The sequence below is a fragment of the Orbicella faveolata genome, unplaced genomic scaffold (genome assembly GCF_042242905.1).
Source record: "Orbicella faveolata isolate gen_17 unplaced genomic scaffold, um_ofav_v1 contig_13, whole genome shotgun sequence".
Classification (NCBI taxonomy): domain Eukaryota; kingdom Metazoa; phylum Cnidaria; class Anthozoa; order Scleractinia; family Merulinidae; genus Orbicella; species Orbicella faveolata.
Window position 1 is genome coordinate 15,884,384 of NW_028301540.1, and position 17,486 is coordinate 15,901,869.

Genomic DNA, 17,486 nt, shown 5'->3' on the forward strand with positions numbered 1-17,486 from the left:
ACACTTTTAGTATTATTTAGATATCACAAGCACTTCTGACCAATTCGGTAATCTGTTTTTATTTGGGATCCTGGACTCTTTTACAGATTATCCCTTGGCCTCTTTTTAATTATGAATTCATTATTTTGTATTTAAAAGTAATTCTTTTAGCGCCATGAATTGTAATAATACTATAAAACTAAAGTCCTTCTCTTTTATCATAATTCTCGTCACATGTATGTCAGCGGTCCAGAGGACCACCGCGCAACTTAGCGCAAAGTTCTTCATTCATGGCAGATTGCCGCAAAACGAATAAATTTTATTGGTCTTTATCCTACCGCAATATCAATGCACTGAGCTTATGTCCTGTGATGGCATCGACAGGTTGGATTCTGCGCAAAACAGTTGAAATTTTTGTAAGTAAGATGGCACATAATTGCAGCTAACGTAAGACATAAGATTGCATGAGTAAGTAATTTGTCTGACGTCACCAAACAAAGCTGAGCAAGCCAATTTTCGCGCCGAAATCACAGCCGCTGCAAGGAGCACTTCACACATTGTACCAGCGATTTTATCAACAAAATTCCCTCACAACCCATAACATTCGATGTTTTTTCTCGCCAAATTCATAGGAAGCAAAAACGTATGTATGACAGCAAGCCTATTTTTCTTTTCTGAAACCATTTACAATCAAGATAATTCGAAATCACATACTTCGATGGCTATTAAATTTTAACTGGGGAAAAATCTTGTTAATGAAGGAATAAACCTCAAGTTTGTCACCGAAAGTATCTTCTAATGAAATTTTGCTAAACTTAGCGGGCATCAGTCTTCTTTGATCTGCTTAAATGTGCCCGGACAAATAACAAACATAGCTTGACCAGACTCGCCCGAGATGTTACCAAGGCTTACAGACAAAAACACAATTTGGTATGCTGCTCCCCTTCCATTTAAACAGGAAGTCGACAAAAAACAACGAATTGAGATCGTCAACTAAGGGATAGTCTTGATCTGCCACCAACTTCTCAGAAGTAATATTAAAAGACACGTACTCGATTGAGTTAGGGGAACTTAGTTATCGAAATATACTGAAAACAAAGTTATACTGAACATACCATTCAGTTATGGGACATTACTGGGTTCAAAATTAATGTTATGTGATCAAAATCTCTCCGTCATCCCGGAATAAGTCTTGCTTGTTTCCGCTGGAGTCGGGCCCGAAATTTTGAGCCATTGCTTATTACCCGTTTTTTTTTTCTTTTGGATTTTCTGTATTTTCTGCCAATCACGTTTGAAGAATAATCACAGGTCACAATGACATGTGCTGACGGAAAGGATTGCGTGACACTAGTCCAAGTGATCAGTTTGTACAACTGGACTCCACAACACAAGTTCTGGTTTGTTAAACCGTATTGTTGTGGTTTGTATAACCGTATTGTTGTGATTTATACCCATTCTACTTCACAATCGCAACTATATGTACTGGAAACGGGAGCGTATGTTTTAGGAAGACAAACCGTTTTCGCGTTGTTAACCTGTAGGCAAACTTGACTATCTGGGAATCTATTGTTAAATCAAAATATTGACATAGAGGAAAAAGATAGATCTCCTCTATCCTTTACATAGATTTTGTAGCAAAAATTAATGTTAAATTTTCATACCTTAATTTATCTAAGCTGGTTTGAAAGTAATCAACCTCACTCTGAAAATTTGAAAACGGCGTCGGTGAATTTGGAATAATCGCAGGGAGATTTTCGCGGGCGGAATATTGGATGAAATAACATGACAGTTTTCGAGACGTGCACGGAATAATAAACAATTCGTTATTTAATTTAAACTCCCACCTCTCTTAGTGTGGGAGCACAGAATCAGTTTATTCAGCCTCCTGTGATTATAGAACGGCCAGTCAGTCAGTCAGTCTACTCAGTTCATCATGATTTCTAATTGACAGGACAAATGTAAAGATAATTGTCGCACCAGCAGAATGAACACTATATCAGCTTATTTAACTGCATACTTAAACAAACGTTTGAGTGTGAAATAATTTCAACAGTCTACTAAAATGAATATCCGACTCCAAATTTCTTTTATCATTTTGCTTACTCATGTGAAGTCTTAAAAGATTTTGAAATCCAAAGTATGTCCCAGAAGCTGCCCACTGATTCGTCCATCAAAGTCGACCAGTCATGTTAAAAGAATGTAGAGAACTTACTAAGAGAACTTGGCAAGACGACAACAGTTTACAAACTGAGATAGTGAAAAGTTGCGTCGACCACTACTTTCATGTTTCACAACGTCAAAATTCAAGCAGGACCGCTGCATTTGGCTATATTTTTCTGTCCCCCAGAAGCTTGTCCAGATCCAGTGATTAATAGATGCTATTTATTATTCATTTTGGAAAGTTTACTTTCTCGATATCTTCTTTCAGTGCCGTGCGTTTGCTGGGGTAGTGGAGTGTAATTTGTGTGGGTTGCATTGAACTTCTTTATTTAAATACTCGCAAAGTACAAAAAGGTTTATGCCATCAGCTTCCGACAGTCTTATTGATCCCAAACTGGTGTTGCCAAAAATAACCCGTCATCATCATTAGAACAACAATTGTTAGAAAGCAATACTCGGCTTCACACTAGAGCTTGTAAGTACAATCTAAGTGTACATGGAACCTACTTTGAGTCTGAAGGGGTAAATGTTTTTACTTGAGCTTTACTTAGTAACCAAGGAAACGTTCATAGTATGGTCTACACCACACTTGAAAACGCACTTGACCAATAGGAAATGGAAGCCAACTGAAAGCGGCGTGCAGCGGTGCTACAATTCCGATGAACTGACAGACAAACTTGCCAGCTGAGATCGATGGAAACATTCAGAATGGATGACTGGAGTTTAGAAGACTCTATGGAGCATTCTTTTTTGTAAAAAAATAGAAAGGAAAGAAAAGTCGATACAAGTGGTAAACTAATAACCTTAATTTGGATTTCATTTTCAGAGAGAGCCTAAATCATCGGTTTTCGTTTCATCCCACACAAAGTGCGGTTCTGCCAAATGAAAGATTTGCCAGTAATCGGATACCCATGTTATGCGCAAAGAGCTCTGGGAGCGCCAGGGGGCAAACATTGCAAGTCGCAAGAAGGAAATGTATAGCAAAAAGTTGTTCCCACGTCCAAAAAAAAAAAAAAAAAAGCAATTTTGGGAAGAGATCAACGCTTTTTATCCGTTGTTTTATCGAAAATGGATTTGGGCAATGTTGATACATGGAAAATGTAAGTTTTCGTTTGAATAACCGTGAAATATGTGATTAAAAGTTACCGATAACCTCCCTTACTTGCGTGAGGTTTATTGTGAAATCTACATGGAACAGAATATTTAAAGTTTGAAAACACTCCTTGTTTCGAGAGGCTACCCGGAGCAAATGGTAGAAAAGACTTTCTGAGAAGTTAGATATAAAGACAGACAAGAAGTTCTAAAACAGAAAACGAGAACGCAAAAGAAACCTCTACCCTTTGTCACGCAATTTCAACTGCATTACCAAAATTTGAAAAGCATAATCAAGGACAAATTGCATATTAAATGCAAATACTTAGAGAGATATTCAAGGAGCCACTTAGAAATGGAAAATCGCCTGAAGACGTACTTGTAAAAGCAAAACAACAACTTCAAATGAACAACACAATGGCCACACAGCATGAGTCGCGAGGTCTGTCTACTCATTTTAATCAACCCCACACAGCACAATGATCGCCACCGGGATTATTTCCAATAATATATAGATTTAGGCCAGCCTAAAAGCGGAGGTCCTCAGTTATTTTTCGGAATGTTGTTACTAATGAAAATAATCCAACATGTATGAGGTAAATTGCGAATGATTTAATAGTTTCAGCCGGAACTAGTATTACATCAGCAGATCGAGGTGTAAGATGGTGTGATTATGAAATATAGAGCCATGATCTCAAGGATTTCTTGGAAGCCACCAGAAATCTTGATCACAGAACAGAACTGTCTTCTGTGCTTTTTGGTGGCATTTCTAATGTTCTTTCCTACCTTATTCAGAAAGACAAGGCATTGTTATTAATCATTATATTCTTCCTTAGTTATCATGGGGACTCCCACACAAAAGAGGTTTATACATTTTTTTTGTTGTGGGGACTGATTGAAATGCAGTGGTTACAATATACTCAGTCCCTGAATCTCTACCAAATGAAATCTCACAAAAATACCAAAACAGTATACATATGTGAAAAGTTGGAAAGTTTTGTTTTCTAACTTGTCCCCAAAGATACATTTAGCCATCTTCACTATTGTATGGAGTCTCCTCCTGCTGGAAGGGTTTGCAATAAGCAAAATCACCCTCGCATGAATGGTAATTACGATATTTTTTTTGCTGATCATGAATACTTGCATAGGCTTCTAATAATAATTTTATTATTCAATTTCAATGTGATTTGTTCTTTTTCTCGACTGGCATTGTGGACTACAAGAGCTGTTATTGGGTTACATTAATTAATTTTGCTATTAATTTTGCAAGAATTATCAGTAAGCTAAGAGGAAGTTATATTATGTACATGTATTTTGTCTGCACTACACAACGAAATGCACTCCAAGGTTATCAGGGATAGGTACATTTGTCAGAAGAGCCCAGCATATCCAAGATATGTTTTGATTGACACATCAATTAAGATAATTTACAGCAAAATGGCTAAAAAATCCATCAATATCCTACATGCACCAAAGCCAGACATGGGGTTATAAGGCAATCATTTAAACAACAGATTGAAATAATTTATAAATTAGAGAACACTATTTCTACAACAGAATGGAAAAAATTAACCTTATTGGACATAATGCGAATGGCAAGGCTGTCTGTAGAATGTCACAAATTTCTCAACCCTTTCTTTCTACAAAAATGCTAATCCTGCAACTTTGATTAAGACCCAGTTCTCCATTTCGTGTTGGCAAAATATCAATTTATGCCATGTCCAATGCAGATTATCACAAAATTGATTTAAAAGCTCAATAAATATCATTTTAAAACCAAAAAGCCAATTATTTAAGCCATGAGTAAATTATCTCTAAGAAAACTGATTAATTTAAAAGGCACTTAAAAATAATTAGTTAATATGCGTTTCTTAATAATGTAATGCAGTGTATCTGTCACAATGTTGCAGCTATGATATTACTACAAACAGGATGGGTTGCAGAACTGAACCTCCAAGTCAGTTTATTCAATGAAATTGGTGCAGAATCTATAATCCCATCAAGTTGTCTGTAAATACAGAGAAACCAAACAAAGCATTACAATCATAAGTAATGAATTACTGAACTCTTTTACATGTATGAACAGTGTATAAAAATTGTTCCATTAATATTGGGGATCTCTCAGAAGCTGCATCCATGATAAATTAATTTGTTCCCAGATGCATTTGTTTATAGAACTTTTCACAAATTAATATCTGTCATAACAGTGATGTCTGTGTTCTACAACAATTAGTACACAAGAAAAATACACTCAGTAAGATATTGTTTACAATAAAAATCAATGCCTATAAGCAATCATAAGGACCTTAAATTTATATTTCCTCAGAAATATCTCACCAGGACATGGTTGCTTTGAAAATCTTTGATGTTTTAATACAGGCTCCCCATCTGTAAACTGTTCATATATTGACTGACAGGAACAGGCATGTAATTCCTTTCTTCGATATACAGTGTACTTCATTGTTAGTTGTTTACTGAGTGTTAGTAGTGAATCAAATGCTTGGGGTTGGTACTCCAACTTTCACTGTGGCAGGCTCTGCCCTGAAATACAAAGCAAACTTACATAACTGTTATGAACTTCGCCACTTGCTTTTAAGAGCAAATGCAATTTGCTTCAAACAAGAAACTGGAACATTGAGGGTTACAACAATTTACACAGTCCCAATCACAGGGTCATCCAGGCTGTTTGGTTGTACATATAACTGCACAACTGTATATGAGTTCAGCTTCCAGAAGAAAATCAGAGTTTGTCAGGATAAATACTGATGTTCTTGCTTAACTCAATGAATGAATGTGCAGTTCCAGAAGATATTCACACCCAACACCCATTCATGGCCAGTCTTTAGAAATTCCAAATTAAAGTATCAGGAATCAAGAACTCTAATAGAGGAAAAACCTCCATGTGGGGTATGAGTCTTTTCTTGAAGAAAACAATGTCTGAGAAATCATTAACTACAACATAATGTTTAAGAAACATCTTACCTTTCAGAGAATTTTGTAGTCTACACTTTGGCCAGTTCACATATTTGACAAGTTGACACTGGGCGTGTTTTTAAATTTGTGCCCTTCAACATCACATTACTATGTAGTAGGACTGGTCAACTAAAAACAGCATAATTTGGTCAATTAGTATACACTGTACATTATTCGGTTGAAATATTGGTGTAGATTGTTGCACATCAACAGATACAGAAACTATTTGCACCTGAATCATAACGAGTGAAAAATCGTGCATGAGACATTTACATGTACATGTAACAGCCCTCCACCTCAGAACCATCACAGATATGATATGATATTTTTAAACTCTCTGAAATTTCAGATTATTCAAGATTAACATATGCACATACATCATCTGGGGCAACCCTAAAACACTGAATTTGGAAACTGAAATCCAGAATCCAGAATCTGGAACCAGAAATCCGGAACCAAAAACCAGAATCTGGAATCCAGATATTATGAATGATGATAGAAATAATTCACTTCAGCAATGTCTAATAAATAAATATGAGCAAAAACTATTTTGTTGTTATTTATTTTCTTGGCTTTACTTCAGCCACAGACTGTAATTGCTAAAAAATTATTGACTAGTTCTGAACAATCCTTAGCTATATATCTGGCCCAGTTGTTCAAAAGCTGCATAAAGCTATCCATTGGGTACATCACTATCCAGTCAGGGTTACTGATTTTTTGGGTGGATAGAGTTACTCATAGCCTGCGAGCAGGCTCTAGTATCTGTCTCTAGTGTCTGAGCAGGCTAAATAGGTGTCTAGTGTTTTTCTGCATTGGCATGTCACCAAGAGCCTTCATGCAGCTTTGCCACTCACGCCCCAAGCCCAAACACGAGAGCCTGCTCATAGGCTAAGTTACCCATCTTTTGTTCAAGCTGGCCCTGGTGAGAGCCCGGTTCTTGTCTAGATCAAATTGCTCTGAGAAGACTGGTGAGCAGCACATTAACAACAAGCTATTATAGGCTATTGCAGTGAGTTTCTGGCAGTCTTTTAGCATCTTTTAACAACATGTGGTCTGATCTGTTAGCAAGTGAGAAGCAGACGGAAGTAAGTGTGCAACATTTCTACAAATTGTTTTAATATGATGGCCGCTAAGAATATGAAAGGCTGATTTGTCACAGTATCAGTGTGGAAATTGTGTTAATCTGGAATTGGTCTCATATCTGTTGGAAAAATCAAATTTCATATTTAGACCAGATGGGTTAGCCTTTGGACTTCAAAAGTGGGGGGCGTGGCCGTCAATGTACAGGGGGCTGCCACTGACGGATATCCTGTTCTCTATGACATTTTCTATCTTGTTCAGTATCTACTAGACATAAAGGATAAATTTATACTCCCGGTTAATTGAAGATCACTTATTAAACAAAATGGCAATTACCAGCAAGCTTATTTTAGACACTCTCGAGGTGCTTGGAATAAAATTAAGACGCACTTTACTGAGATTCTCATAATCATAGCCCTCACTAGAAATAATGGTTGCATGATTTCAACAGACGGGGAATTTTTGTTTCAAAAAAGGTTAAGTTTGAGGTCCTTTTTACTTGGCAGCTTACTTTTTACAGTCGAAAAGCTAAGCAAAACAATTTTCGTGTATTTGAAGAACTTATTTTCTTTGATTTGCGGATTCCGGTTTCCAGTTTCTGGATTCCGGTTTTTGGTTCCAGATTCCGGATTCCAGTTTCTGGGTTTTAGGGTTGCCCCATCTTTAACAGAGTGTTTGCTTCACATTCAGTTTACACATGGCTGTTATCCAGCATAGGCAGACTCATAAGTTTTCCTTCAAAAATATATTGCAACAACTATTGCATCTTTCATTACCTATTCTTGTGATGAAATGACGCAAAATCCAAGAACAAGAAGTCATAAGCATAAAAATAACTTACGTGGTAGTGTTTACAGTTCCTCTTACTGTCTGCATATGCCGTCCATAAACTGGTGCTGCCTGGACAATGTACTCATTATTTTTCTGATCACACCTTTTAAAACATCACAGTTATATAATTTGTCCTGAAAAAGCAATACATGAAATGTTAATGCCTTTGGCACTCACCAAATACCTTTACATGATGTATAATGTACACCATATCAACATTCACAATTCTTTTTACTTTCATTGTAACTCTTTTGTGTCATTTTCCCTCACTTGAAGACAGGATTTCCACATTAGGTGATAATTTGTCTCTGGAATCTTGATGAATTCACAGGGAGTGATAACAATTTTAATCGTGACTAATTTTAGCAAAAGAGGCATTCAAATGTCAGATTTTAATGCCAAGTTTACACAGTAACTTTACATTACTCTTCGTATATATATATTTAACCTCTCAATTATTGCACCTATAGACAGAAGGTGTGCTGGGGGAAGAAATGTTCTAAACTCTCTGAACTTTTCCCCCTTACCTGTAATAGGATGACTATTATGAACTACGGTTTGTAACCAACACCAACATCAGGTTATGTATACACATGTAGGTTTTGTTGTCGTCTGTAATCATAAAAAAATTAAAATTTAAAATCCTCCATAAAGTTCATACTCAATAACACTGCTACATGTAGCGCTGTTACTGGAATTCAATTTAAGTGAAACTGTTGCAACAGCTCTGTCAAAATTGTTTCTAGCAGTTAAGGCAGGATAACAGAATATACATGTAGCACACAGCAAAGGCTAGAGATACACACATGTTAGTTATCAGTTAGGATTTGGTGAGCTTCTGTGCTGTAGGTATGGTGGAAAATAATAGATTATCAGAAATGAAGGTTCCTGAGACATTTTGACAGCACTGAGAGGAATTAAATATATATAAATTCACAAAAGAAGGAGAAGTTCTTGCCCTGTCCAGTTCTCTGTAATAAAAATATCATTCACATACAAGTCATTTATTATATATGGTTTGTGTTTAAAGCCGATATAATGCACACTCTGATTGGCCAATTCCAGTGCATTATTTACATTTACATGGTATACCTCGGTAAAATCATAAAACATTGCGTGCGACTAAAATAAAAAATATAAAAAATAAAAAAGAAAAATAAATGCCTAATTCATAACAATTTAAAATACTCAACACCAAAATGAATGTAATTCTTTACTTGAAAATTATTCTCCCATAATGCCCATGGGCCAATTACAGGCATGCTAAAAAGTCCTAACACAAAGTAAAAGGAAATTAAGAAAACTATTGCTTTTTTCCAGAAAATTGTAGCGACTGAAGACAATGATGGAACACTCTGAGAGTGCATTCTATCAACCTGATGAGATAACATTTAAGGAGAATAGAGAATTCACAAAGTTATATCACGAACGAATTGGTACAGGACAGGAGAAAGGAAACTGTACAGCCAGGAAGAAACTGAAACTTTCTTCGACGAGCAAAAAAGTATGCATGCACAACAAAGAAAACAGTCAGTGACATTCATTTAATAAGTTAGTTAATAAAAAATTAGTGTGAAGAAGAGAGCAGAGAGAGAGAGAGAGTGGAGAGACGAGCGAAATCAAAACGATGCAATTTTTAAAATCTCTTACAACATGGCTTCAAATAAGGAAGACTTTTAATGGATTCCGATTGAAAATAAGCTTCTATCGCCGAGGAAGCTTGTTAATTTTCATAGCAAACGCAACAACAAAAGTCACTTACCGCAAGTTGGCAATTCAGTTCGGCCAGTGTAAATCTTCCAGGCAGAAACTTGCACCAAAAGTTGTGAAGACTGAACTGAAGTTATATTTTCGATAGACCAACGAATCAACCACTTCTTTCCGCTACGTTTACTGTTTTGTAATTTCTCTAAAACACTCGGGTACGTTTGATTTCTCTTGTTCATAACCTGACCAAATCAGGTGACTTTTGAATTTTCTTGCACGGCTGCACAGCATCACGTTCGCGCGCGAATTTTGAACTTGGCTCTGGGGAGTACGGCAGTCTTCTGAATCAGTCTGTCGGGTACTTTCGCCTCCTTTCTATAGCCCTCGTTAGCTTTGGTTCACGGCATTGTTCGGTATTATTTCACTTCCTTTCTCTAGCCCTTGACTATAGCTATAATTCACGGCATTGTTCAGTACTGTTGCGCCTCCTTCCCCAGCGCTGGCCCGCTCAGTCTTTTTCGCGATCTTCTTCGCTACTTCTTTGCCTGTTAATTCTTGCTTTCTGTTTATTGCATCAGTGGAACCCTGTCTTAAAAATATTAGATCAACCTCCGCTATCGTTTTTCTTTAAAAATCCCGCCAAGAAAAATGGCATTCTCCCGCTACAAACCGAGGGTGCATGTCTCTGTCAACCTATTAGCTGGAGTATGGCCGCCATCTTGCGCGACTCCGTCGTCGTCGTCGTCGTCGTCGTCGTCGCCGTCGTGCGTACGCGCCCACGAGCAATACCGCTAGCCATGATAACCATGAGAAAATCAATTCATGGGTTTCCTATATGGGTATGGGGCTCCGCTTGGCGGCCCTTCGGGCCGCCGGAGCTCCGCTATTATTTATACAACTGAGCTTCAAAATAAGCCGAAAGTAGCCTTACATAACTTGAAAGGCTGTTCTGAGTTATTTCCTCTCGATTATACCTAAGTTTGTAATATTTTCGGACCATTACGCGATGTAAATTTCACAATAAACCTCACGCAAGCAAGAGAGTTTGTCGGTAGGTTTTATCACATATTTCACGGTTATTCAAACAAAAACTCAAATTTTCCACACATCAACACTGCCTAAATTCATTTGCGATAAAACAACGGCGAAAAAGCGTTGATCTCTCTCCAAAATCGTTTTTTTGGACGTCGAAACAACTTTTCGCTATACATTTTCATCTAGCGACTTGCAATGTTTGCCCCCTGACGATCCCAGAGTTATTCGCGCAAACACGGGTATCTGATTACTGGCAAATCATTCATTTCTTTGTACCACAACCGATCCGTCAACAATTACAGTTTTCCACACCGACTGTTCCAACTGCAGACCAGGACTCATCCAAAAGAAAATCATCATCAAAAGGAAAGGAAATCCAAAAAACAACACCAAAAGCTACAGATTGGTCCGTTCCGGAGACAAAACAACTGCTTCATGCGTGGGCTCCTCGCTTTGAAAGATTGAAAGGAGCCTACAACAAAGTACGCACAGCGATTTGGAACGAGATTTACGAAAACTTCAAGAGCAGTTGGGATGAGAGTGAGCTTACGTTGCCACAAGTCAAGAAGAGACAGCAAAATCTGGAATACGAATTTAAGCAGCTAAAGGTCAAAGCAACTAAAACTGGCTGAAGGTCTGGTATTACGGGCAACATTTTTCTTCAACTTGTCTCGCAACATTGTTGTATTGCAAGTTGAAACACATTGTTGCGCGTATTACCACGTTTGTTACCAACTTGTCTAGCAGCAAAATTTTGGTTTTGCTGCTCGTATTTCCACTGAAGTTACAACTCATCTCGCAACAAATTTGAAATCAACGCTTGTGATTGGCTGTCGCGAAGCGCGGCAAATAAAAAAAAAAACATAGCGGACAGTGAAGGCGAGCTTAAATTCGAAGTAGACCAGTAACTCTCGGAAAGCCATAAATTTGTCCTGTAAAAAGACCTCGAGAGCTATCATAGTCATTGGGACACCGCATTTGTCCCTTCAAAACAAGCAGGAAAAAAGGCAAAAGGCTTGGAAGAACTGTCGCAAAAATACAACTTTTCGCCTAGCTACCTGAAACGACACTGAGCTTCATACTGAGAGAACTTCGCTGGCACGGAAAATTAAGAAGAAAATGACGGCCAGAAGTCGAAGTGCAACTTCGTCGAAATGCTAAATCATGTTAAGAAAGGCGCCATCTTTATTTACACACGATTAAGCAATTATACCTGTAGAATTCTGCAGACTTGCCACACTGTCTTTTGCTGCGAGACACGTTGGTCACAAACGTGGTGATACGCGCAACAATGTGTTTCAACTTGCAATGCAACAATGTTACGAGACAAGTTGAAGGAAAATGTTGCTCGTATTACCGGACCTTAAGAGGACCTGAATAAAATCATGGAGGGCTTTTCTTATTACAGCATTTCTGACCAAATGCAAACTATGGGCTACCGTGACAGCGTAGATTCCGCCAAGATGGAAATTGAAGGTTCTTCTTTCATACTAAGTGCGTCCAATGCTGACAGTACAAATCATTTCTTCGGGGCAAAGGAAAGGGAGGAAAGCTAGTGCTGCAGGTGCTGCAAGATCGGAAAACGAGGATCGGGCTTCAACAAGTGCTGGCGTGAAACGTGGCTGCAAAGAAGTGCGTGGTAAGGAATCACGGAAGAGGAAACGAGGAAAAAGTGACGAGACTAATGGCACAGATGACTTTAGTACATTCAAAGAAATGTGGGAGAAAAGTCTTCAACAAGAAAATGAAAGGATTGAAAAGTCAATGAAAATGTTCCAAGAAAATCAAAAGACGCAAATGGAGCAAACAGCGTCTCTTTTATCCGGATTTAAAGATTTAATGAAGGATTTGATGAAATTTGCACAAATTTACAGAGCCCAGTATGGAGCCGCCATGTTGGTGTACCTCCGCGGTACACCAACATTGCGGCCGGAAAATAGTGGAAACATCTGGAACTTACTTTGGCTATCTAGCCGACTGATTATCTATACTGAACAAAAAAGCATTTACATAAGCACTTTTCCTAATACTTTAACTTCTGAATGGGCTGAAAATCACGAGATAAGTATATGTTTTTCGACAAACGTGTTCGTAGCTCTATGTCACGCACCGCCATAACTTTGAAATTGAAAATGCCTCTCGAAAATAGACTGAAACGTTTATATGCTGATATAAAGACCTCGACTCATTTCATGCCCTGCAAACGAGTAATAAGCTATTAATCGATTCCAAGAAATGCAATCAAAGGCAGAATAGCTTGAGCACATCGATTCCATTGAATTTCGTACGACTTCAAATGCAGAACATTTGGCTCAATTGCAGTATAGCTAGTGCTTTTCAGTATAAGTTTAGTATAAGTTTAGTTTAAGCTAAAAACCCTGGAGATCATGCTGGTTTACGCGCGCCATTTGCGTTTTGCATTTCTGAAACAAGTAATTCATTATCTGTCCGCAGTAGAAGTTTGAGGAAAATCTAGCGAGTAGAATGTTTTCGCGCGAACGACTTTAAGTGCCTGCTAGCCCTGCGCATTGAAGTTAGCTCTGGCATTCCATCTGCTGTCACTAGACAGGGGCACCCAACGAGCGTTTTCTCTCTAATGCTGTTAGATGCTGTTTTAGGCTATCTGGAGTACTTTTAAAGCTCTGTAGGTTAATTTTAGGTTGCACTAAAAAATTTTTATCTGTTCGGATATTCTAGGGGAACTTGAGTATTCTCGAATTTATTAGGGCTTTTTTGTCCATTTCCCGAAAACCTTAGGTCTTATCGCCTTTCCGAAAATGATAGCTGACCTTTTTTCGGTACTCAAAACGACATTTTCAACAGTCCGAAAACAACAGACATTAAATTTCTCATGTCACGAAAGTTCGAGGTGCCAATTCTCTCAAGAAAATCAGAGGGGATTAAAGGCCTTCCGAACAGATAATTTACCGAAACGATCCGTTGGGTGCCCCTGACTAGACCATAGTGTGGCTTATACAACATGCAGAGTCTCATTTCTTTCCTCCTGCTTTGAAGCGATTTCCATCCCAGCTGATCGAGTATTTCTCCTACGCTAGCGGTACGATCGTAACTCTTGGCTACAAAGCGTGCAGCCCGTCGCTGTAGCATTTTTATTTTAATTTCCTGGCCCTGGTTGGGTTCGAAAGGTGGATAACGCTATCCAACGAGCAAATCACTATCCATTCGATAGCGTGGGTTTTTTCTTAACACTTATTCACCGGATAGCACTTTATCATGTGGATAGCGTTATCCAGCCCTGGAACACCCGCGGCCTGATGTTTATTTCGGTGTAAGGATCCCATGTTGTTGCTGCATATTCTAATAAGGGTCTAATTAAGCCAAAATAAGCTAATGTCTTAATCTTATATTAGGAGAGTTCACTTGCAGATTTCGTATGAGGAAAGCAAGAGTACTATTAGCTTTTCCGGTAATGTTATCAATTTGACTGTTCCAACTCAGCTTTGACGAAATAGTAACACCTAGGTACTTTGAAGTGTCCCCTAATTGGAGAGTTTGGTCATGAAGGATGTAGTTGTGGGGGATGAGCTGACGTTTCAGCCCAACTCGGAGGACTTCGCATTTATCCGGCTGGAAATTTATGTCCCACATTTTCTCCCATTGAGCTAGTTTGTCGAGAACGTTTTGAAGAATGTGCGAGTCCAACTCAGAATTATTGTCGAGATATGCAATAGTGTCATCTGTGAATAATCTAACTTTAGTATAACTGACCCCTGTAGGACGCCAGAGAGCACTTCTACATCCTCTGAAGACACTCCTTTTAGCAGAACACGTTGTTTCCTGTTGGTTAGGAATGCTTATATTGATGTGATGTTCTTTCACTTGACACTTGAATAAAGTCATTAATTTGTTTATTTTAACAACAGCACAACTAGTCAAGAACACTTGTAATATTATTGTATTATCCATCACAGGGATGTTGGTTATTGGATGTCGCTTTTCTATTACACATAGATAAATTTAACGCGAATATAAATACTATGGGTTAATAATAAAAGACTTACCGCTAAACATGTGTAAGCAGTAACATACTCAATCGCCAGTACTAGTTTTTTGTAGGTGAACGGAACAGAAGAAGTACATAATTTATCCACATTTGAATGATTGTCCTTTTCAAACGCAAAGTATCCTTATGTAGGTGGAAAGAAACTATTGATCAGTGTTTGCTTTTGTGGTTCCCCGATCGCAAGGTCTCTTAAGATATCCGACACTCTGAGTAGAGTATTTGAAAGTTTCTCGTTACCATGGTAGTTGGCGAGTTCCGAAACAGAGGAGCAGGATATGGTTTGGAATGTTTGCTTTGCGAGTTTAAATTTCAAGGAGACAAATTTTCGTACGACTGGCTCGAAGAAAAGTTAAAAAGGAAAAATTTGATGTACGGTAATGAAAAAAAAAAACCTTATTGGAATGTTATCTTCATATGTACTGTACTGTTCAGACTCAAACACTGCTTCGATCTAGGTCGGCATAGGATTAAACCATTAAAACCGAAACTACTTCGTTAGAAATTTTCTTGATACTGTTCACTGTCCGCTTACAGGAGGTTATTTTAGACCCTGCGGAACCCAAATAGGTGTCCGTGTCCGCTTACGGGAGGCTAAAAATGTAGTGTTGGAGAAGACTGAATCCCCGAGACCGCAGTTTGGTGTCCGCTAACGAGAGCTTACGGGAGATGTCCTTTAATGGAGGTAAGACTGTAGTTGCACTGTCAGTTACATAGGATGATCAATCAATCAATCAATCAATCAATCAATCAATCAATCAATCAATCAATCAATCAATCAATCTACTCTATTTAGCGGGTGACACATGACAATATAAACTGATAAACTAGTGGCCCTCTGTGCTAAAAATCTACGAGTAATTACAATATAACTAATTATAGTACAAAGTATTAACAATAGAAAGTTCCAATATGTAAAAATCTACGATAAAATTGATGCTGTTGACAGTCTGATTTGACTAGTTATTGGACGTCCGCTATGAGCACGCCACTATTAAACAGGTCGTTGTTAGGGGTAATCAAGTCCCATATATGACGGAGCAATGGCGCAAGGCAGTAAGACATCATAATAAATTATGGCGGAAATTTACCAAAGATCGTACGGACGCAATAAACGTGCGTCTTTGAGAAGGAGGACGATAAAAGAATATTTTTGAAGAAGGCAACAGAGTCTGAAAATCCTCAAGAGTTTTGGAACGTGTACCGCCCTTTCCTTTACGGCAATACAAAGTAAGCAAATGACATAATTCTGGCGGAAAATAATGATGTTGTGAGAACAGAAAAGAAAGGAATCGCGGAACTATTCGATGAACACTTTATTCAAATTTCTGACAGTGCTGCGCTGATAAATGAAAATGATTACGGCAATGATTTTGAAAACCACCCAAGCATCACTTGCCATTTATAAACATGCATAACAGGAACACCAACGCGCCACTTTGTCTTGATTTTCAGTATACAAATGAAGCGAGGTTGAAAGATTCGGCTTTTGGATACTAATATTCGTAAATCGCGTGCGGTCATGATATGATGCCGCCAAAGCTTGTCAAACAATCGGCAGCTGCGATAGCTAAGCCCATTGCTAAGATTCTGAACGCCTCTATTGATCAAGGATGCTACCCTGGGGCTTGGAAAATGGGTCAGGTGGCGCCTTTGTTTGAAAAAGGCGATGAATTTAACAAAGCAAGCTATAGACCTGTTACGGTCCTACCTGTTCTTAACAATATATATATATAAGAGGTTGTTGGCCAGGCAGCTGAATGATTTTTACCGTGTGATTCTGTCGGATTTTACCAGTTCATATAGAAAGTTCTATAGTTGTGAGACGGCACTGTTGAGATTAACCGAGTGTTGGAGGAGCATATAAATCTCTCCAAAGCTTTCGATGTTGTTCAACATGATTTAGTCCTAACGAATCTCAAGGCGTATGGTGTTGGAGATAGAAGTTGTGCGCTACTCAAGGATCACTTGACAAGGAGATAGCAACAAGTCAAGATTAGGGATCCTTTTTTTACCTGGAAATGCGTCAAACGAGGAGTTCCTCAAGGGAGTGTGATGGGATCTATGTTCTTTAGCTTATTAATCAATGACTTGTTCTACCATGTTGAACAGGCGGCAAACTGAATGCGTACGCGGATGATCATCAGATATACGATAATAACGTTGACCCGGTGGCTCTAGAGGATTGTATTTCTCGTGATGTCAGACCAGTGGTATGGCAACAACGATATGATCGTTAACGAGACTAAACACCAGGCTATGGTCCTGGGAAAAACCGAAGACAAATTTTCGTTTCCATTAAAAAATTCTATAAGATATTTTTGGAATGAATATAGATAATAAGCTTTCTTTTAATAATTATATATTTACTATCTGCAAGAAGGTAAACAACCAATATAACGTAATGCTTAGATTTCGTAATCGTATTTCTAGAGACACCCTCTTTTAAATGGTTGTATCAGGCTTTTATCTTGCCACACTTTAATTACTGTTCGTCCGTATGGCATTTTTGTGGTACGCGTAATGCTGAAAAAAAATGGACATTCTTAACAAGCGCATTATTAGATTCATACTTAAGGACTATAACTCGCCCTGTGGTAATTTACTG

General features: G+C 38.2%; 2 long non-coding RNA genes and 1 pseudogene across 2 annotated transcripts; 1 reads left to right on the forward strand and 2 right to left on the reverse strand.

Annotated features, from left to right (window-relative positions):
* Nucleotides 1–3,828: 3,828 nt before the first annotated feature.
* Nucleotides 3,829–6,102, reverse strand: LOC149115288 (uncharacterized). Its single transcript, XR_016206019.1, has 2 exons — nucleotides 5,569–6,102; nucleotides 3,829–5,239 (listed from the first exon to the last, which is right to left on the reverse strand). It is a non-coding gene; the product is annotated as an uncharacterized LOC149115288 (long non-coding RNA).
* Nucleotides 6,103–8,629: 2,527 nt separating this feature from the next.
* LOC149115289 (uncharacterized) lies at nucleotides 8,630–10,711 on the reverse strand. Its single transcript, XR_016206018.1, has 2 exons — nucleotides 9,878–10,711; nucleotides 8,630–9,491 (listed from the first exon to the last, which is right to left on the reverse strand). It is a non-coding gene; the product is annotated as an uncharacterized LOC149115289 (long non-coding RNA).
* A 996-nt stretch (nucleotides 10,712–11,707) lies between these two features.
* Nucleotides 11,708–17,118, forward strand: LOC149115290 (uncharacterized; annotated as a pseudogene).
* The last annotated feature ends 368 nt before the right edge of the window (nucleotides 17,119–17,486 follow it).